At 38.8% G+C, this 21,991-nt stretch overlaps 1 protein-coding gene and 2 pseudogenes across 3 annotated transcripts in view; 1 reads left to right on the forward strand and 2 right to left on the reverse strand.

The window, feature by feature from the left end:
- Positions 1–21,991, forward strand: part of THRB (thyroid hormone receptor beta) — a 357,640-nt gene that overhangs the window by 265,085 nt on the left and 70,564 nt on the right. The window lies entirely within an intron of this gene.
- On the reverse strand, positions 286–1,055 carry LOC123643141 (annotated as a pseudogene).
- Positions 19,323–19,436, reverse strand: LOC123631009 (annotated as a pseudogene).

The raw sequence follows: 21,991 nt of genomic DNA on the forward strand, positions 1-21,991 counted from the left end.
ACATTTTATTTCATACAAAGTTCATATTGTAAAAGTATTACATGCTTGAGCCTGTCTTCCAAATAGAAGGTTCTTTCAGTTCTTCAGGCCAACCTTCCTTCAGAGGCAAATACATAAGAAACATGTCGTATTATATGGAGCATACATAGAAAAGTTTATTTTACAAGAACAAAAATATGTGGACATTACATATTTAGTAATATATTTAGTACAGTTTAGCAATCCAGTTTATGTTGACAAATTAAGTTCATTGTTAGGAGGTACCCATTACACATACAAAACAACCTAATAAATAGAAGATATTTTAACCTGTAAGAAAAAAATATTCAATTTAATTTTTTCTTGTATTTTTTGAAGAAGATACTCCATTGGTAAATTCAAGTTTGGTTGGCCCCTTTTAGTCTTTTTGCTCAATATTTTGAACACTTCCATTTTCTTCTTTTTGTAGTGTCTTTGAGCTTCTTTCTCTCTTGTTTTCTTCCCTCAAATTCTTGTTTCTTAGCACCATGTTTAGCTTGTACCTGTTCATATTCTTCTTGTGCTTTTTGATTTGATGTTTTCTTTTTATTTTTCTTTGGAATATTAAAGGATCTTACTGTCTTGCTACATTGTTTTTCTGGCTGAAGCTGGTCAAATCTATACTGATCTTCAGACAAAGCCTGGTCAACGCTACACTGTTCTTCAGACAAAGGCTGGTCAACTTACTCTTCTGACAAAGGCTGGTCCACTTTTCTTGGTTGATTCCTGAGTCTTTCCTCTTCAACTAAATAGAGATGTTTCAGATGATCTGGGTATCGATCTTTGAATTGGGATTCCTGTGATGTTTTAGCCTTCTTTTTCCTCCATAGCAATTTCTTGTAATTTTCCTGAATCTTCAGTTATCTTTGAAACGCAAAGGCTTATCCCTCACAAACGTTCCCCACAAAGGCTTGCGAATAGTTAGGCTGCCATCTCCTCTGTTTCACATTCTTATTCCTGAATCCAATCAAAGATCCCCCTTCACCACATGTCCCCCAAACCCCCTTCCACTGCCACTGTGCCAGCCTCACAGCCATTTCCACAGACCTTGTATCCCAATAGATTTTGATAGCTTGTATAGCCTTTGTAGTTCAATTCAAGGAATTTCTTGATTACCGTCTTAATTTCATTATTGACCCAAGGATCATTCAGCATTGAAATCATACCATGTATCTTCTCAGACCACAGTGAAATAAAACTAGAAACCAATTCCAAGAGAAACACTCAAATCTATTACTTCATTTTTGAATATGCATCAGTTCCTATGCTAGCCAAGGCAAAGAGACCATACCACACAGTGTTTTCATTGATGCTTAGCACTCCCCAGGGTGTAGGGCTTAACATGATGCTATCACATCATGTGAAAAGTGGTAGCAGAAAGTGGAAGGGGATACACATCTCCCTGATACTGCCAATAAAAAAAAATTGAAAAAGCACTGGTTTTCCATAATTATATTTTATTTTAATTGCACAGTGTCAAATTGTAGTTCCCAATATTTTTCTGCCAAGGCCCTCTTGTTATTTTCCCCTGACACACACCGCCCCTGAATTCTGTGCTTTCAAACATCTTACTTGCCAAACTGAATTTATGAACCAATAGAATTCATCGACCTGTTTTTAGTAATTGAAGACATATTTAATTACTAATCTGATATTTTTGATGAGCAGGATAAAATGACCAATGTTCCCACACTACACAGATATAATATACAGAAGCATTTCTATATGTTTTTAAAAAACCAGAACGCATAAAATTTTTCATGAAAGTATCACAGCCTGCCTCATATTATTGTATGACTTCCTTTGGGCCTTTTCAAACTTTTGAAATTGGTCATAGTTTTCCCCCAATACTGCTTTTATGGACTTCATGTTAAGAGCCATTTGAATGAGAAAATTCTAAGTATTCTTATACCCCAACTTTCTCAACACTAAGTAGGAATTATTCTCCTATATTATTTAGCTAAATAGAACTATAAATGAAGCCATCAGAATACCAATTACCATTGGCATTACCTTTAATCAAAAAAGTCTTTCAGTATTATTATAAAATCATTCTTCAAAGATTAAGTCTATGTAAATGAATATAAAAAACCTATCATACTCAGAAATGCATAATGAAAATATTCATGAGAATTTCAATCATTTGATACTGTGCTCCAAATTAGATCAAGAAATTATTAAAATAAATCAGAACATGAGTAAATTCTTTGAGGTTTTCCAACAGAAAATTCTAATACAATTTAACATTTTTGAGCATCTAAGTTATTAGACATATAAACACAACTGAGAAATAGTTCTTACCTTTGAAGAGCTCACACTCAAGAGATCATAATTTCTGAACACATTGGTACATATTTTTTAATATCTGAGAAGATTTATAGAAGTTTAGAACTGGGAAGGAATCTTACAGACCATCCAACACCCTGAAATTACAGGTGGAGAAACTAAGCTCATAAACTTACAGTAATGCACTATGGTCATGCAGCAATGCACCAGACAGATGTTTTGTTTGTTTGCATAGATGATCCTTCACACCTCTGATGGAATTTATAAAATGTTGAATGATATAATAGATAGCCAAGCTATTTGGAACCACAAAGTGTCTATTAGTAAAATAATGCTCTCTTCTATAATAGGTGAACCCCAAAAACTCAGTGACTTCATACAACAGGATTTTACTTCTGACTCATATTAAGTCCAGTGCCACATGCTCTTGGTTGGCAGGTGACACTTATCAACGTTATTTAGGGACCCAGGCTCTCTCCTTCTTGTATCCACATCTCCCTCTGGGACCTCAGAATTTTCTTCATTTGACAGAAGGGGAGAGATAGAAAATGAAACAAGATGCATAGGAAGTGTTTTACAGGCCAGGCCTGGAAGCGGTGCCCAATGCTTTTACTTATTCTATTGACTAGAATTCAGTCATATGACCATGTTTCACTGCAAGGGAGGCTGGGAAATGCAGTCTACCTGTGTGCCCAGGAAGTAGGGAGTGCACAGATTTTGATGGTGAGCCTATGTCATAAAGGACTGTACAGCTACATAATGATATTATGGAGGTGAGTTCAGGAAGGACTTGGTCTTTATACTGAAGTCGTCTTTTTGTTTTAAAAGTGTCCATTGCAGTCCTCTGACCCTCTCCCAGGCAATATCAGCATCTCTAAACAGGGCTAGGTTAGTCAATGTTGCCCACCTTTTCTAGCTTCTAGAGTTGGCGTGGTGTACTGAAAAGAACACAGACTTTGGAGTCTTTAGAGTCAAGTGTCCTTGGGTTCAAATCCCCAGTTTGTCACTTTTTAACCTTGTGATTTGGAGCAAGTTTCTTAACCTTTCAGAGTCTCGATTTTCTAATTGTAAAATGGGGGCAAAAAGAATCCTAGAGTTGTGGTGAGAATCTAATTAAATCATTCAGTAAACATTTATTGAGGGCCTCCTACATGTCAAGTCCTATGGTACACTCTGGGGAAGTAACAGAGATTGGAAAAAAAAAAAAAGGCAAAGAGCCTAGATCAATAAAGGATGTGTGTACAGTCGTTGTCACGAGCAGGCACTCAATAAATGTTAGTGCTCTTGCGTTTTGGCCCTATGCAGCTAGGCTATGAAGATAGATTTATCCCTGGAAATCCAGACAGAATAAACTAGTGAATAATGATATATCTGTGAGATGAACAGGTCAAGTGGAAAATGTTTGAAAATGTTTCGATTGTTCCTGTTGGAAATTGAATTGACAGGGTGAGAATGTTTATTTATGTCTATGAAGCATGTTTAATTTGCGAGGGCTTAAAACATAATGATTTGAGCTGCAAACAAATACTTGTTCAGTCCCAACAAGAGTAAACAAAGAAACATCAAAGCAGAGCCCTCTTCAAGCCTGGTGGCCTTTCCATAACTACCCCTCCTTTACGAATCGGAGGAGGAGGGTCCTCAGAGAGGGTGAGTGGCTTCCCGAGGGCCAGAAGGGCAGTGAGGCTGCAGCGGCCCCTCCTGCTTGCTGCCAGCTCAGGAAGAGCCCACAAAGCCCCGCAAGAGAAGGAAAAGATTAATAATAAGACGGCTCCACCCAGCCACTGCTGTGGCCTCCGTCTTCTGGCTTCAGAGACCCGCCTGGGCAAACCCTCACCTCCAGCCCTCCTTGCCGCCTTCTTGTCTCTCAGCTCTTGTTTTATTGCATCCTATGACTTCCAAATGGAACAGAGGACCTTCCTATTTGTTTCGTTTGATAGTCTGCCTATTTTTTTTTTATTTTCTTGCTGCATTCTTTCCATAAAGCTCTGTTTTATTTCTCTTTATTCCCCTTTTGTCTTTTTTATCTTAAATGTAGAATAGGATGGGGAAGAAAAGGAGCAAATAATGAGTACAATATGTCTTCAAGCCAGGGAAGTGTGAGCCATCCTGACTCCAGCTCCACCCGCCCGCGCTTATGCCCCGACCCACAGCCGCGTGGCCGACGCCTTGGGGCAGCAGGGCCAAGGGCCCAGGCCAGCAGTCAAGTCCCCAGCGTGGCTCAGCGTGGCTCCGCCTCTTCAGCTGTGGCCGTGGGCACGTTGCTTTCCCTTTCTTAATATTCAGTTTCTTCATTTGTAAAGTGGAGATGATCGCTATTTATGTCAGTATTAGTGTGAGGGTCAAAAGAAATAAAGGAATGTGCTTAGTGCCACGGCTGGGACGTAGTGAGCCTCACATACTAAATGATAGATGCCATCGTCTTGCTCCCTCACCACCGCCACCATATCTGCAGGCCAAAGGCACCACCCTTGCCAGAAAAGCTTATGGGAACAAGCGCAGCTGTCTTGTTCTCTTGCTTCAAAGTTAGAGGGTAAGTTTGATGACACCTCGTTAACCAAATGCCATCCCGCGTTCCTGAACAACCCATTCCTCAGTCTAGGAAGTAAAGAGTCACAAGTCTGACTCAGAAATGGATCTTCCAGTCCCGCTTTCCAGGCCTGATCCTTTGAGAATTACACGTTAATTATAAGTATTGCTTTAGGATGTTTGTGCAGAAGACGCTCCTGAGTGTATGAGTAAAGCTCCTGGGATCCTTTGCTGCTGGCCTGCCTCCACAGGACATCTGAGTATACTGCTCCCTCCTCTCCAGACAAGGATTTCTAAAGATCCTTCTATGATTCTTATCCAGCCCTTTCTCTTAGGAGAACTCAGGAAATACTGTCCAGGGCTGGGATTAACCTAATCTCTGTTTTCAAGCAGGGGCAGTTGTATCCATGGTTTAAGTCCCCTCTCCTTTCAACGTAGACAGTCCACAACATGCTTAACTGATGGAGACCTGGGTAAGATTCAGATTTACAAGATTGAGAATGTGCTTTGCTTCCTGACCCTATCAAGCCCTGCCTTTCACAAGAATTTTCCATGTGCCACAAATCAATTGAATAAAGGCCTTTGATCTCCATGTGCACTGGCCAAGAGGACAAAACCTACACTGGCTGGAGTATGGGGCTCATAGACCTGGGACAGCTTGACCCAGTCCAGTGATAACTTCACCAAACCCACTTCCTAATTAGGTTTCTCTCTGTTCTCTCTCTCTCTCTCTCTCTTTCTCTGGAAACTCTTGCCATCTAAGGGTCTGGTCTACTTGTCACCCTTATAATTTTTCACCACTATTCTGGCTGCTATTGTTCCCGTCATACCACATTGCCAAAGTTGCTCACCCCTTCTTATAGAATGCCATCGTTTGCCACCCCCCAGGGGCACCCTGGTTTAGAACAGCTACCAGTTACCTTAGCTGAAAGAATCATCTGAATATTTCAGCCCAATATTATTTGATCCTAAATAGTCAACTGCTGCCTTAGTCCTGAGTACAAATTAGATACAAAAGACAGGGACTGCTAGCTCTGGAAACTGAGGGGTCACTCCAATGGATGAGGGCTCTCTGCCTTCACCTCGTCTCATCCCACACTGTGTCTCAGCTCTCCCTGCATTACATGGGAGGCTTCTGATGGAACATTGATTGCACTGGTAGTCAGCACATTTGCAGGGGGTGGAGGCTTGGTTTTGTTTTTTAACTGTTCAAGAGGCCTGGACCTGCAGACCACAACCCCCCGGGCCATGGACCAATACTGGTCCACATCCTGTTAGGAACCAGGGCACACAGCAGAAGGTGAGCAGTGGGCAAGCAAAGCTTTATCGGTATTTATAGCCACTCCCCATCACTTGCATCACCACATAAGCTCTGCCTCCTGTTAGATCAGCGGCATTAGATTCTCATAGGAGAGCAAACCCTACTGAAACTGCACATGCGAGGGATCTAGGTTTCAGCTCCTTATGAGAATCTAATGCCCGATGATCTGAGGTGGAGCTGAGGCAGTGATGCTAGTGCTGGGGAGCAGCTGCAAATACAGATTATCATTAGCAGAGAGGTTTGACTGCACAATAAATGTAATGTGCTTTAATCATCCCAAACCATCCCCCTCCACCACCATGGTCCATGGAAAAATTGTCTTCTATGAAACCAGTCCCTGGTGCCAAAAATGTTGGGGACCACTGGCCTGGATCAAACCATGTCACCTTCTTGGATTTCAATTTCCTTTTCCATAAATGAGGTTGTTGAACTGGTGTGGCCCTAAAGTCCCTTTTTAGCTCCCACTATTCTCTGAATTTTACTACTCAAAGCCCACTGAACTAGGACCAATTGAGCTAGTTTGCCTCTGAACTGGGCATGGAATATTGTCACACATCAATTTATTAATACCACACATGTCCCTAGACAATGGTCAGAAAAACAAAGAGAACAAGATGAAGTGATTTATGAAGTCATCCAGTGTGGGTTAGCCGACGTAGGATCACTTCAGTTTGGCATCATAATATGCTGTCATAAAGAAAAGCAAAGATGTTAAAATGAGAAGAAATGACTCTGTAGCTCACCCCTACTGCTCATTATTTTGCTCCAGCTGTGTCTCCTTCACTTGCCTAAGATAAAAACCCACATAGCATGCCATCCGAACACAGATCCACTGCAGTCCTGAGAGAAGACAGCCTGGGGTTTATGGTGACAGGACACCTCAAATACCTAACAAATGGGCCCTATCATATCAAAACCTACACGTCAATATTAGCAGTGAAGGGAAACGAAAATAAGGTTTGTTTGGGGCACAGGAAATGTCTTATACTGTTTCTTCCCTTGCTGGAAAGCAATTGTGATCAATACCAAGTGCAAATCATTTCTTGTAAGAAAAAAGTATACATGATTATATTTCCCTGGCACCACATCACGGATGTGCTTATGTGTATTAATGACTTTAAAAAGTGAGTAATGCTTTATAAATCCCACCATTTTTCCCATCTACCAAGAATAAGTGTCCATGTTATTATGACACCCTTGTTAACAATTCCATTGATGGGAGTTGACCTTACATTAAATTAGTGAGTCGCGTCAAATACTGGTGTTCCTGTTGGCACTAATCCTATCAGCCATTCATACCTTGGTGTATATCAATTCAATCAGACTTTCTCTCCACTGATTGGTGGGGCAAAGCCCAGGGTCAGAGGAAGAATATTTTGAATTATAACCATGAGAAATTCATTCACCTTCCAAGTTTTCAACCTCAGGACTATTGACATTTTAGGACAGATAATTATTTAGTGAGAGTGGCCAGGTGCTGTCCTGTGCATTGTAAGATGTTTAGCAACATCCCTGGTCTGTACTCACTAGATGCCAGTAGCACACACAGCCCCGGCTGGGACCACCAAAGATACTTCCAGACATTGCCAACTGTCTCCAGGGAGGCAAAAACAAAACCAAAAAAAATATGAAAAAGGAATACCTAGGTGAGCCCCTCCAGCCTAGGTGCAGCCCCACAGGCAGGCATGGTAACTTCCAGAGGGGCTTCTTCACTTCAGCACTTTCCTTCCTCCTTCTCTATTCTCATCCTTTCAGGCAAATGTATCCCTAGAATTGAGGCAGTTGTAGATAGGGCTTCCTAGGAAGTAAACTGCCTATTCCACTTGGTGTAGCAAGTATGGATCATTTTGCAACAGCTTCCACTTAACCCGCTACATTGTCCTAAATAAACACAACAATGAAAATGCATAAGAGAAACATGCCATGTTTAGATTGGAGAGCACCTTGGCACCATCTTGGTAATTCAGCTCTGCGGAAGCTGTCATCTGTAGACATGTACCAGAACAAACAGGATAATTGCTAATAGCACAATATTTTTTCTTCTTTTGGTTACCATTTGGTCAGAAAATATCTCATGCCAAATTTTTATACAGCTAGAAATGCTTGTATCTTAAGCTGGGACTTTTTTTTCCTCCAAAAAATCATGCCTTTCAAGTTCCCAAGCATCAGTGTTCTCAGACACTGTTGCTCCATGGATGAAATCAGACATGCCTGTTCATTTGGACACAATGTCCTCAATATATTTCTAAAGAAATACGTCCTTTGACTCCCTTCTTTTTTCATTGTTTTTTGTTTGGTTGGTTTTGGTTTTGGTTTTTTAGGTTTTTTTCTTTGAGACAGGGTCTTGCTCTGTTCCCGGGGCTAGAGTAGAGTGCAGTCATCATAGTTCATTGCAACCTCAAATTTCTGGGCTCAAGCGATCCTCCTGCCTCAGCCTCCCAAGTAGCTAGGACTACAGGAGCACATCACCATGCCCAGCTAATTTTTCTAATTTTTTTATGGAGACAGGGTCTCACTCTTGTTCAGGCTGTTCTCAACTCCTGGCCTCAAGCAATCCTCCTGCCTCGGCCTCCCAAAGTGCTAGGATTACAGGTGTGAGCCACTGCACCTGGCCAACTCCATTCTTTTTTTAGGAGAGATTTTCCTTCCTGAAATGGTGTTTCCTGGGGAAATCAATGAACCTCTCTCAAAGCAATATTTGTGCTAAGATATGGCCTGTGGTAATTACAGGAATTCCCAATTGCCATCAGACTAGTTGACTCATCTTAAAGAAGATTCCAGGCACCGTACTGCCCCTTAACTAGCTCTGTGATGGTGGTAAATGCTTTACTTCTCTGGGCTGCAATTGCCTCACCTGTAGAATGTAGCTTAGGAATAATGAAAACAGCTCCCCATTTACAATCTATGACTTTGGGCAACATCTTTAGCTCTCTCAGCTAAGGTTTTCTCACCTGTAAAATGGGGCTATTAATAGCATCTCTTTCACAGTGTTGCCGTAGTGAGTAAATGAAACACAATATGCATCATGTTGGTGCATAGTAGGCCCTCTATAAGGGTTAGCTCTCAATATCATAAACTCAAAATGAAATTATCCTTTTGTCAAGTTCTGAATTATTTGGTGGCCTTCTAACCGTCCAGATGGGCAGCTAAGAAACAAATCAGTTCTTAATTACCTTGCTCATTTTGTTTGTTTTTTTTTTCTTTCTAAGTTTTTTGACCATTTGAGATAGATCCCACCATAAACACTAACATTTTTTAAAAATCAGCAGCAGCAGCTAGTGTGGGAAACAAAATTCCTCCTTGCACAGCTGTCTCTTGTTTGGTAAATTTATTGCAAGAGAAAAAGATGTAATTAGAAAAACAGCTCTTAGTGTTTGAGGTATAGAGTCAAAATGTCAGAATTTGAAACAGCATTGAGATTGAGCAATAAATCTTTATTGCATACTAAAAATCATATGTTTTCAATTAAAAGATTATGAGACAAAGAATCAGAAGACCCACCCCAGCTCTTCTCCCATCTGGGTAACTTTGAGCAAGAATGTGACCTCGCTGAGCCTTATTTTCTTTAAACTTCTAACCACATATTTTATTCCATTGAATTTCGTGATTTAGCCTGTGATGATCATCTAAGTCATTCAGTGCTGGCTTCACATTAAGAAGCAGAATTGTCAGATTCCTTGAGGAGCATTTTTCCCCAAGTATGTCCATGTTGATGTTAGCTCCTATACACTGACTGAGTAAATCCAGTCTAGCAAACATTCACATTCATTTCTATGTATTTCTTTGTTCTGTTCAGCCAAGTGAGAGACAGAAACTTGAGTAGACTGGTCTACACTGTGAATTCACACTCATTTTAAAGGGTCTTGTCCCAAGGATGATATTGAGAAGAGAGGAGCTAGCAAGTCTATTTGATTTTTACTTCAACCTACAATATACGACTTTACTTCAGCAATAATAAAGTTAATATTTTGGAAACTAGAACTATTCTATTTTATTCATCAAGTGTTCAGAAACTGAAAGAAGACTTGAAGTATTCTTTATTTAAAGTGTTCTTAAATATCCTAGTACCTATCGTTTCATTCTAATTTGAATTCGCCAATTCTTAAATTACTAGTGGGGCTGAATGCCTATGTATGTGTTTAATTGCCCCAATCTTTCTTTTTTTGTGTGAAAAAAATGGCTCCTGTATTTTTTTTTGTTTTTTACTTAGATTATTGAAATTTATTTATAATCTATATTTTATTTTATTGATATTAAATAAATTAGATCCTTTTTCATTTTGCATATTGAAAATATTTCTCAATTTGCTGTTTGAATTTATAATATTTAATAAGCATTTTATAGCACTATTTAAGTTTAATTTTGTGACCAAAATCTATAGAAAAACCCTATAACTTAGGAAAAATAACTCAGATAACATCATACCATTTTCACTTTATATTCTGCATTTTAGCTTCAAAAAGAATTCATTTAAGTTCATGAACTTGCTGAGCCTTTCATGAATTACAATCTTATGTTCTATCACTGCTATTTTGAACTTTAAAATATTAGACACATTTTCCCTGTGAAAATGATTTTGTAACATTTATAGATTTCATTAAATTATTGCACTACACTTTATAGAAATGGAATGTGAAAAAGTTGGCAGCCATCCATGAGGTACTTTAATGTATAATATACTCAATTTTTTTCTTCATTTTTATGATTAAGCTATTTATAATGAGTCACATAAAGTTCCATAACCTAACTATATAAGTTATCATTGAAACAAGTTTAAATGATACCAGTAATTCACTATGATTCATAATGTAACAAATACATTTGAGTAAAAATGTTTAAGGTAACAATTGTCTTGGCTCCTGGAAATATTTCATTGTCCAGTAAACAAAAATTTTTGATGATTTCTTGTCCAAACATTTGAATAACTTTCATTAAACTTCTGAGTTATTTATATATCTATGAATTAATCCCTGTTAAATGGAAAAAATCAAAACAAATGAACAAACAAAACTATGGTAATATGTAATTGGTTGTCTACAATGTCTAGTTTAGCCATCTTAATGGTATAGTAATTTTTATTCCAAAATGCATGGAAAACTATTGTTTACTTCTGGAAAAACAAAAATAAAAAATTTTAAGGAGGAAAAAAAAAAAGAAGCAAAATTGTAGCATGGTTGGCCAGACCTACTTGGGTTTGAATCCTGACTATCATTTATCCATGGTGCGACTTTGGGCAAGTTGTTTACCCTCTCTGTGCTCCAGTTTCTTCATATAAAAAATAAGGATAATATTTCTACCTCATAGGGTTATTATAAATATAAAATGGAAATGCTCAAAATAAGTGCCTGACACATAATAAGCATAGATAAAATGTTAGTTATTCTTGTTATTTTGTTGGATGTCTCTGAAAAGAAAAACCTATAAAAATATAAAATTATAATCTCAGAAATCTTGGGGTTTGGATTTTTCTATTTTAATGAATTAAATTTACCAACTAACCATTTAGGAAATAAAGACATTAAATGCACTCCCTTTTATTCTGCATGTAATTTCCCCAACCTGCAATCCATAAGATATTACTTTCCCCTTTTGGTTCCTGAATAGGAAAATCATAAATCTTATCTCTATACAGTATATATTAAATCCCACCAAAGTTTAAATTGGGTAACCATACATAACAAATTCTTTCTACTTTATGTGGAGACTGTGTCCCTAGAACAGTGTCTCAAACATTAATGTGCATGTGAATCACATGGGGATCTTGTTAAAATGCAGATTGTGATTCACCAATTCTGGAACCAGAAATCAGAAATCCCGCCTTTCTAACAAGCTCCCAGGTGATGCTGAGGCTGCCGGTCCTCAGACTGCACTTTGAGTAGCACAGGCTTAGATTAGATGTTCCAGGGCCATTTGAGAATAGAGGGAGGCACAGGGGCACACCAGGCCTGAGTGGGGGCAAACAGGCTGGAGAGGGGCAGGCCTGCGGGAACTCAGGGCTGGACCCCTCTCCAGCCCCAGCCTCATCAACTCTATTTCAAGTAATTGAAAGTTTAAAGGAAAAATAAAACCAGAAAAGTACAAAAAAGACAATAGAAATCTCACCTCCTTCTTTTGATTTGCCTGAACTGTAAAAACATCATAGAACAGATAGTACCAAGTGATTTGACCCATCTGTAGTCCTAAATTATCTTCCACAAGACAGGCAGGTAAAAAATAATAATAATTTTGTCGTTCCTCTATTTATACTGTTGGGACAGTACCTCTGAGGTGCGGGTGCTAAGTGAGACACTCCTAGGGAAACATTACACTCCCTGCAGGTAATTGTGTCATACCACTAGGGCCCCTTTAATGAAATAGATTTTTGGTGTATTTAACAGTATTCTGAGGACCTGAAAACATCCCAAAAGCACCTACTCTTAAAAAGTTCTCACCTGTCCAAAAACCTCACCTGCTATCATAACCAAGAATTAAATGTGCATAATATAGCAGTGATTCTATTTCTGAACAAAAGAAAAAACCAAACTTTTCCTGATTTAAATGTCTCTTCCCTAAATGAATATCTGCATTTTATCTTGATCCTATGTATTTTTCACCAAAAAAAAAAATGGAAAATTAGTGCCACTGGGGTACCAAAAAATGAAAAATTATAGTGACATTCTATGAAAACCCAGGGGAGGACTTATATGTTACTCTGTTAACACCAATATATATTTTTTGTCCATTTTATTAATCCCGAGTATAATTTGTTGAAACAATATGTGTTTTGCTGCCAAGTAATGAAACTTTTACAGTGTGATGTATAAAATTGGTCTATTATCCAAGCTACATTTTTTCTTTTATTTGAGAAATTGTAAATCTCAAAGTTTTTTTATCCACAAATTATACTCCAGTCCTAGTTTTCAAAGTTAGAAAAGATTCACATATATTTCCTACTTTTGGAAGGGGTATTGCATATTTGAAAACATAAAATGGGGCCCATCTTATATGATATGTTTTTTCAAAAATGTGGGTTCAGACTGGCAACAAGAATAAACATTATGCTCTGAACTTTTGCACAGGAGAAATCTAATCCTGGCAATAAACATCTGTTCCCTTTTATGTGCATTTGTGGCTCCTTAATATGAATGTTTCTGCAACAGCTGTAGCTTTTCTAATATCCTAAATGGAATCTCTGTGGCCTTTAGAGTAATTACCTCAAAGTTTGAGTCATCCAACCTGAGGACTCTCTGATTAAATCCGGTATGAATTATGGAAAATCAAATGACCATTCCTAGGGGAGGATTCCATTGTGTCCTCCAGAAAGTACTTTCCCAGTCTTCAGGGCCTCTGGTCACTGTTCCAGCAGTCAGTTTGTCCCTATGTGGTTAAATAATTGTGAGACGCTGCCCATCAACTTGGTCACCACCATGTTTTCATGAAGCCAAGTGGAATTTCCACCACAGTCTTTGAACACTCATTGTTTTGTTGTTTTATTTTTAAACTTTGTTTCAGGCTACACTTTAAAATAGATTAATATGCATCCCATTTAAAGGTTCTAAACACACACTTTTAAAATTTTTTTAATGGTTTTCACTAATTATCAAGAGATTATCAGTGTAGTTTCTGGTTTCAGAATAATTATTTGAGGTTTCCATAGCCATGGTGGTTGGTTTTCATTAGGATAGTGATTGCCTAATGGAATATACAGGAAAACCAGAGAAGTTGGGAGTAACCAGATAAAGAAAAGATTTGTTTGTCTCTTAGCAGCTCCCAAATCTCACCCACTTAATGGACTGAGAATCCCTGCCAATGAAATAAGAGAAACCCTCTGTGATAGCAAACTTAAATTCACTTGCACACAGGGACAGAAAAGTCCAGTCTCAACAAGAAAGAAAATTAATAGTCAGGTGCTCGGTTAAAGAAAGACAAAACCTACAGCAATGGAAGGCAGCCTACCTGAACAAAGAGGCTAATTTTGCAAGATTTTGCCTATGAGAAGATATTTCTGAGGGCATATTTCCTGTAACTGGACAAGGACTGAGCAAGGGCTGGGCAAGGGCTGAGTAAGGGCCTCTGTGGGCCTTCACTGAGCAGCAGAGTCATCCCTGGGATCAGTCCACCCGGCTGGAATGTTTGAGCACATTACCCCACCCCATATTTGGTTCATTCATATATTCATTCTATACATGCATAAATACAGTGTCAATAAACTTAAGTTCTTTTTAAATTTTCAATAAAAATATACATAGAACTTCATCATGTTCTTCCTAACCCCAGTGTCACCTTATTTTAGAGATCTCTGCTCAAGATCTTGAAATAGCCACAGACACTCAGCACTTGGAAAGGGGAGGAAATGAAGGAATAGAAGTTTGGGGAGAACAGTATGGGGAGCAAGGGCAGATAAGGAGGAAAGGCACTTGGCGAGTGACAGGAGGATGGGACAAGCACAATGTGAGAAGGATTCTCTCACCAACTTCTGTTTCCCGCTGGGTCACGGAGGAGAGGGAGAGAGAAGTTGGAGAGCTACCGAGTTTAATTAGATTTCACTCAAGGCAAGGAGCATTTGTTAATATACCAAGGAAAGCTAAACAAGCCATGGCCCCAGCTATTCAGGAGCTCACAAATCGAAAAAGGTGAGTGACCAACAGTACATTGCAACACATTCTAAACAGAATCACAGGAATCAATTAATCTTCCTACCCTATCTGCTCATTTGTTAAAATGATGGAAATAGCACCTATTCTTGGTATGGTCGTCCGAGTTAGATAAAATAATGTATGAAAAGTGCTTAGGTGCTATCTGGCACATAGTAGGTGCTCAGTGGATAGTAATTTTTATTTATGGAGCCTAGTCTGGGCAGCCTGGCACACAGTAAGTGCTCAGTAAATTTGAGCATTAACAGTAGTAGTAGTAGTAGTATGCATGTGAAGTACCTTGTACACAATAATAAATACAGTTTCCTTCCTTTCTCATCCTCTCTACCCCCAATTCCATTAGAAGCCAATGGCCTAGAAAGCCCCCCTCCCTGTGCTCTCATGTGTCTTACAATGGCCAGAATATTCTGCTCCATTTTGCAGGCTTAAACTGTGGAGAATAGCAAAGTAGTATCTGGTCACAATCTCAAGAACTATCTACATCTTCATATTGGGAATACTATTGTACACCAATAAGAGCTAAGAAGTGATACATGATGCATTCTCTTAGAATAAATAATAAATGATTTTTGAAGGAAGAGAAACTCACCCCAGGCTGGAATAGTAAGGGAAAGCTACATGGCTAGGATGGGGATACTTTGAACACTGACTGTATTTCTGCTCAAGGTCAGACCCATGTGTTGCCTTACATAATGTTCACACCAACGCTGTGAGGTATTTTCATTCCACCTCATCCTCAGTTTGCTAATGAGATTCAGCAAGGTCCTGTAACCTTCCATCACAAGTCCCAAAAGTAGTAATAGCAAATTTTCTTTAAAAATAGCCAACAATTTGACTTTTCTCTATTTTGGAGAAGTCTTTCCTCCCTTGCCCAAATATTCCAAATTTATAAGTCTCATGGCATCAACTGGGGCAGCCCTCCGCCCGCAGAGACCATAAATGGGAATAAACGCTTCTGGCTACTGCAGAAGGTTCCCAGGCAGAGCCACCCTGGGGGGATCCCATGGCACTGGGAAACAAGCCAGTAGCCTGCCCTCTGGTGACCAGCCCGTCCCATCCCAGATGTCAGTAGACTGACGAAGTAAGCCAGTGTTTCAGAGGTCCTGCAAAGACGGCCTTGAGACACCAGCTGCCTTTCTCTGGCATCTGATATAAACACCAAAGTAAAAACAGTTGGTTTACCCAGTCTAGGGACAAGGAAGAACAAATAGAGCCATCTAGCTGCCATTTCTGTATTCTCTGGTCACAGAGCACATCTAAGGCTGCACTGCAGCATCTGCCTTTTGTTGCAGAACTTTGATGCTAACCAGTTACGGCTAACTCTGCCTTGCATGGGGCACATTATTGCTCAGTCAATAGAAATTCCTGGATAAATAGAAGACTATATGTGCTCTTCAGCTTCATTAAGGGGTAGCTTTCATTATTATGTTCAGTTAGAGCTATAGACATTGACAGACGGATCATTTGATTAGAGTTCAGTAAAGGAAAAAAAAGATGTGGGTACCATTGACGTGATACAAGGAGGACATGGTAAGTTCTTGCCTTACAGAAGAGACACAATCAAATATTATAGATATTCTATATCTATAGATATAGATAGATATAGAGGTAAAGCAATTTGCCCCAAATCACAGCTAATATATGGCAAAGCCAGAATTTGAACCCTGGCTAGCATAGCCTATATTCTTACCCACTGTCTTATCCTGCCTCTAAAAAGCAAAATAATTTTTATTTTCACCAGCAGTTCTGGGAGAATACTATGAGTAGTGGAAAGTCTATGTTGAATTACTTTTAGTGGTGAGTCCTCCTTCTTACAGACGAATGGCTTTTGGATAAGAAAATAGGCCTGGAGTCTGTGATTAGGAAATAGTTTCCTCTTTGCAAAGTTGCTGGATTATTAGGAGACAATAGATATTAGTTAGGATATTGTGCTAGGCACTGTGAATGTTAACTAACAACAACAACAAAAAAGGAAATTATATACATGTATGTAAAGGGTTATATCACCAGGTAGAAGATGGGAGGGAGGGAGGTACATGGAAAGTGTTATGGAAGTTTGGAGGTTGGATGGATTGCTTCAGGAAAGCTTAAACAATGAGCTAGGCCTTGAAGGTTGACTAGGATCAAACCTGTGTCTTCATTATTATGTTATTTGAGCCACCAAGCCAATCAAGCCAGGTATGATGATGGCAAGGCCAGCCTTAAAAGAGATGCCCACTTTACCCAAATGCCTCCCCGACCTGCCTTGCACAGCAGCTGGGAACCCAGTTTTAGAGATTCATTCCTTGGGCTATGGCCCAACACTTTCCAGACATCCTCTTTAAAATACAACTTCTGCAGGGAGGTGACTCATCCCAGGTTCTTAGCCATTACCATAGTGGTGGGAGGTCATTTATCAAACTCCTTTCTTTCGGGATGCCTTTAAAAATCATATTTAGAGGACAGAATGTTGGAGAGTGGGGCAAGAGAAAGAGAAGTCATTTGGATGCATAAATGAAGAGCTGACACTTAGCGAGTTCTTACAACATGCCAGACACTATTCCAAGACCTTTTTATGTATTAACCTATTTAATCATCAAAACAATAGTATATCCCCATTTTACAGAAAATCCACATCTCTAAGCTTGCAGAAGCAACCCTTTTTTCTTACCTCTCCAATAACCACTTTTCATGAGACTACCAAGAAATATAAAGGATGAACCATTTCTTCAAATGGCTTCCAGACTAGATCAGAGGTTATCATCTTTGGCAACTAGAGGCAAATTTAATGAGAGAAAGTCAGAGTTTAAAAAGTCAGAAGACCAGGGTTTGAATCCAGGCCTATGATGTACATCCACGTCACTTCCTAAATTCAGTTTCCACACATGGAAAATGGGGATAATAATTCTACACACATTCCCTACCCTCATATATATTTGTCCAGCACCTACTACATATGAGGTTCTTTTCCAAGTGCTACAGACACATCAATGACCACAACAGGGCTGGTCCCTGTCCCCATGGTGCTTGCATTTCTTGTGAAGACAGACAAGAAAGTTCTAGTTGGTGATAAAGTATTATGAAGAACTAAAGTCAGAGGATATGTAGAAAATGGTTGGGGGGCTGGTCAGGAACAGTCCCTCTGAATCCTCAATGACAGGAAGCTGGCTGTATAGGATTTGGAAAGGGGCACTCCAGGCATAGGAAAGAGCTTCTATAAGATGCCGTGGTGGGAATGAGCTTCCCCTGTAAGAAGAAGCTGCCATGGCTGGAGGATGGGGCGCAAGAGGCAGAGCCCTGCAGAGGAGCTCAGGGGCAGAGGCGGGGATAGGTCCCATGGGGCCTCGAGGCCACATAAGGCCTTAGGACTTTATTCCAATAGTGATGGGAATTCATCAGAAGATTTTAAGCATCAGAAAAATATACTCTAATTTATACTTTTAAAAGCTCGCTCTTGCTGTTCTGTGGACGATGAATTATAGGTGACTGAGAGCAAAAGCAAGGAGACCTGTTATGAATATGCATGAGTAATGGGAAAATTGAATGAGGCAATAAGTATAATTTCTAAAGAATGTTCAAAGTACTAATCAAACGATAGGTCAATTGCTGCTCATCAAACTAAGGCCAATAATGAGAACACATCTGTTAACAGTACAACAGGTAAAGAGAGCAGATGAAGTGCTTGTTTGAATTTTAGGTTCCTTGTCAATCAAGCAGTCCATCAACGTGTACTTCCCTGGATATTTGCGAAGATGAAGAAAAGTGTCTAGGTCAGTACCTGGCTTATGGTAAATGCTGAACCACATATTAGTCTCCTTGTGTCCTATATGATTCTAAAAAATCAGTTAATATGTACATAGGCTGAAAATTCAGCAAAGCTAAACCTTATGGGTTGAAGTAAAAAATTGAAATTAGAGGCCTCATACCTAATAGTCAGATACTATACCATGATAATTCTACACACTTGCTAGGGTTGCAAAGCACACTATATACACATGCCCCTAATACAGGATATGGTTTGCAGTCCCAGTACCTAATATTTGTGGCCTTTTAATACAAGCTAAACACTCAAAATGAGTGCCATGAAATCCCAGCCTGACCCTTTCTGACCACTTTGTCATAATCCTGTTTCCTTTGCCTTAGCTTTTTTCTAAGGTATCAGCTCGCTCTTGTGTCCTTAAATACTTGAATATTTTAATATAATTCTCCCTTTTTTGATGGACAGATTTATTTTCTACCATCTTTAATGAAATTTCCAGAGATAGGATGTAGGTAATTATGTTAATGAGATTTACGTTTGCTTCTCTTTTGCGAAAGAATGCTTTGGATCAGTGTTGTGACATTCAAAGCCATTAGAATGATGGTCATGAAATGGAAATTCAATCAGTTGCATCTAAACTTCCTCGAGACACACAGGCCAATGCAGTTCACATGTTGCTATTTAGTTATTTTCTTTGATTCTACTTATTTATTAATTCATTATAATTGACAAATTAAAATGGTTAATTGTGACTGTGAAGTATTAAAAGCCAGATGTTTGCCGGGATCCATTAAAGAGCAAAGGGTTCATGCTTCATGTGAATAACAAGATACAATCATTTCTATAATACTCCTTTTTAAACTGATAAGAACAGATACTACACTTGATCTTAGGCAAAAGGCTGAGAAGCGATAGAATACTTCTTTTTAAATATATATATATATATATTTCCACTACTGTGTGTATTGTGTTCCAGATAATGCTCAGAACAATAGGTTTTTTTGAGTAAACACTTATTTACATCCATACCTGCAATCTCCAAGATAACATCCAATTAACATCTGACTTCGTGCTTCACTCAGTAGACCCCAAAACAATGGATGAATTTTTGAATGATAATGAAAATTTACTCCAAGGCTGTGGAAAACATTAGAGCCTGAGAAAGAGACTGCGTACTCATCCAAAACCTACCAATAATTTATTTTCTTACCTGAAATTTGTCTTAACATTGTGGATCTCAAACTCTGTTTTTTATCAGAATGACCTGGAGAAATCAGTAGATATACACATGCCCAGGCCCCTCCAACTTCAAAAAGTCTGGTCTTCAATGTCATTTAATAGTATCTCAGGTGATTTTGATACACACCAAATTTGAGAATCACTGACTTAATCTTTTGGGATGTTAATCCCTCCAGAAAGAAATGTCTGACTGATGTGAGTTTTGAGGGAACCATAGGATGTGGACATTGGACATAGTAATAGCAGGAAATTACTGAAAACCATTATTGCCAACCATAAGTATATGGAGGTAGCTTGTGGTTCCCTCCACCAACAGTACATCCAGTAGGTAGAATTCAAGGAGGCTGGTGTAGTAGCTGTGGCATCCTCCTTGGGAATGGACTAGGAAGTGCATGTGCCCCCTGTTCTTGAGAGGATAAGAATCAAGAATTCTCCTTAAATAAATCCCTGTTGAGTTTTCCCATGACCCAGCCAGGACTTCTCAGCCCGCATGTTTCCCAGCAGTGCTCCAACCAATAAACCTGCCAGTTAAGCAACTGAATATCATTATTGTGAATGTAATTACAGACAGTAATTATGAGCTTGTAAATGCCTCCCATGAATGGAGCCCTTTTCCCAAACCATGTCAGCTGCTTTTCTTTGGAAAGTGGGAGGCAATCCTATCCCTTGCCTCACCCCGAGTATAGCCTCCCCTGCTTAGAAGAAACCTCCTTCTTTCTAGCCCAGGGGACTACTAAGCAAGCTTTTACAGGCTGTGTTTTAAAGGAGAATGTCCCCTTGGGGTGGAGTCCCTTTCAGCATCTGTCATCCAAGCAGTGTTTCACTAGGAAGCAGTGACTACCCAGTTTGTATTTCTTAATTTCTGTTAGGGCAGGGTAATTAATACTAAATTTTAAGAACTTCTGCAGAAAAATCAAAAACTGAAGTCTTTACAAAATAGCTTGAGAACTTTAACATTATTTAAATTAAGCTTTACAGGATGCAATTTGCTGAAGATTTAGAGTCTCTGAAAATAAAGTAGAAACATGCATAGAAACATGCATGGGCGAGAAGACTTTTCATGTCTATAAAAATAAAATGAATCTCTTTAGGTCCCAAATTAACCCTTGCATTCAGTAGCTTTATATTTAGCTCGTGAAAACCTCAAACCTTCATGGATAATAGATATTTGAATGAGTTCTACATAGATATATTTAGCTTGAAATGCAATGCAACCTCCCAAGATCTCAATCTGCTGCTTTCTTTTAATGGATAGTGAGAATAAGTGCCTGTAATTGCACCAGTAGCTGCCTCAGTTGATATGTTGAAGAACTGAGTCCAGACCTTTCTGATTCACCCTGCAATAAATAATGCCATGCAAACTTTGAGAAGGAAGAATTTAACTTACCAGATACAATGCCTAGCACAGCCCTTTGCATAGAGTGAATTTTCAGAACTCTTCTCTGAATGAGATCAAATTTTACACCCAAAAGCTAGCATATTGTGTGATTGTTTTAAAGGAGACCTATTGCTTACTGGCCAAATTAAGGTATTTCAAGCCACAACATTTCCACTGATGGTGACCAAAAATCATATGTTGATTATTACTTTATTATTGTTATTGTTGTTGTTCATGGTTTTCTCCTGGAGTAGAAATAGAATGTGCACAGGCATCCGAATTTTCTTATTGTAACACAAAGACCCAGAAGGGTAAATGCAACTTCCACAAGTGAGAAACCATCCTAACCAACATCAACTAAAAACATTAGGCAGTTTTAGAGAGGGTGCTTATGAAAACCTAAAACATGTTTAACCCGTCTGTTAAATAATTTAAAATTCATCTTAAATGTATGAAAGGAAGCTTTAAAATTCCCTGTGATAGTCACAGGTCAGGATGGACTTGTCTCTCTAAGCACCAGGGACATGGGTGTCCATGGTCTTTTGATAATTTCAGCATGAAAGAAAATTCACATGTAAATTAAAGTCTTTCAATCACTGTATATGATCACTTTAAGAGGAGACCTCTATTTATATTAATTTTTTTCTAATTTTGACAAACAGTAGCTTAAGAATTTCTGCAAATATGGATGACCAGATGGATTATGTTTTTTAATGTCTACAATATGCATACAAATATATATACACATATAATAGCTTGCTCATTTGTGCTCTCTAAGCCCATGTATACTAAAGATATTCAAGGAGATAAAAATGAAATACCAGGAAAGGTTAGTGTGAGAAATTTTTCAT

Source organism: Lemur catta, chromosome 1 (genome assembly GCF_020740605.2).
Source record: "Lemur catta isolate mLemCat1 chromosome 1, mLemCat1.pri, whole genome shotgun sequence".
Classification (NCBI taxonomy): Eukaryota; Metazoa; Chordata; class Mammalia; order Primates; family Lemuridae; genus Lemur; species Lemur catta.